Raw genomic sequence first — 1,886 nt, 5'->3', positions numbered from 1 at the left:
AGATTGGTACGACCACTGTTTCCACTACCCTGGGTCTTTGAGACTGGTGCCCCATCCCGACTATCATTATTGAACTTTGGTATTAGAGAACTAGATGAAGATGGAGCTGGGGTGAAAACTTTTGATGAAACTGAGAACAGTTACCACCTTTGGACCCTGGCTGAGCAAAACTAAAACTACCTATCCTAGCCCTCAAACTCTCTCTTTCTTTCTCTTTAACCTTATTTTCCTTGATTCACTAAGCATGGACCATAAGTCTAGACATGTCCATGTCTTTAATCATCATTGTGGTCCTACACTCCTTGGCCACACTATCAACTACACTAGAAAAAAACTTTCTCATTCTAGATCTATTATCAGACACCACATTAGGAGCATACCTGGCCAACTGAGTAAACTTAAGTGAATACTCTTTCACACTCATACTACCCTATTCAGATTAATAAAATCCATCAGCTTAGCTTTCCTCAAATCTAAAGGAAAGAACCTTTTTAAAAAGGTCATGGCAAACTCCTCCTACTCTATAGGCCCTGGATCTATGTCACTATCCTCTTTTCACTACTTATACTAGGCGTGAGCTATATCCTATAACTAGTAAGAAACCAACTCTACACTCTCACTATATGAGACACCCAAAGTATCAGTCTCCTTCTGAACCATGTCGAGGAGCTCCTGCTGATCCTTATCAGACTTAGATCCTTGAAACCAAGAAGGATTCATCCGAGTAAGATTTGAAATTCTAGCTGTGGCGGTATTGGCCACTGGATTGGCTGAGATAGTAGCTTGCTAGTTGTTTTGAGCTGATACTGAGTGGGCTAAAGTGGTGTAGCTCTGAAATCTGCATAGGAAATATACTCATTCAGGTGATCTTCTTGAATAGGCAGAGGTGCGGGCTGATTCCCATTTCTTCTTTCGTTATTCTTTCTGGGAGGCATGTTCTATAAATGGAAGAAAGATTGAATTAGAAGAAGAGTATGAATAGAATTCATGCTCTTTCAAATGACATAAAGACGAAAAGAAGGGAAACTTCTCCTAAAACATCTCATAGCCTTTTGTCCATAAGTGTGGTTCGCATCACGCCCATGCACAAGACTCTACTCAATGCACCTTTCAGACTTCCTAGGATATTTTAAAACCTTAGGCTCTGATACAAAGTTTGAAATACCTTGAGAGTACACCCTGGACACTACAGGATGCTTACGATCACAAGTGACCACAAGCTAACCCATGAGTTGGTAACTTCTATGAGCACTAAATAATAATAATAACGAAATAACATAGGTGGAATATCTGAAATTCGCCATAAGGTTTATAATAAATATTTTTGAGTCATAAATCTGAAATCAACTGCCAAAAATAACTATCTAAAAACTGATAAAAATAATGGCAAACTAACTGATTGTTTGAAGTGTCTAAAAGCCTCTAAAGCTGACTGACTGTGGAGTTGATGGGACAAACCCCCAACTAACTCTGACTGAGTAAATAACCGAACTGCTGACATGATTGAATATAAGATAAACTCATCATCAAAGTATGAGGACTCATCATGGTTGCTGCTACTTATGCGCTGGAATGTCTAAGTGTTGTTGGGAAACTGAGCATCCGAACCTATGGTATAAGACATCATTGCATAAGAAACAAGTGTGCGATTAGTACTTTAAATGTACTGATATGCTAGATGAGGTTAAGCTGCTATGCATGGGTTATGTGCATGAGTAATAACTGACTGAGTGAGTGGCATGAGGTAACTGAATAACTGATATAAATGCATGAATACTGTAAAATCTGAGAATGCATAACTAAGCATATAACTTGATTCTAAAATTTTTTGTAAATTAAAATACTGAAATTCGATAACTTAATACTGATAAACTGTATGCTATGAT

The sequence above is a fragment of the Capsicum annuum genome, chromosome 2 (genome assembly GCF_002878395.1).
Source record: "Capsicum annuum cultivar UCD-10X-F1 chromosome 2, UCD10Xv1.1, whole genome shotgun sequence".
In the NCBI taxonomy this organism is placed as follows: Eukaryota; Viridiplantae; Streptophyta; class Magnoliopsida; order Solanales; family Solanaceae; genus Capsicum; species Capsicum annuum.
Note: the sequence above shows the minus strand (reverse complement) of the source record.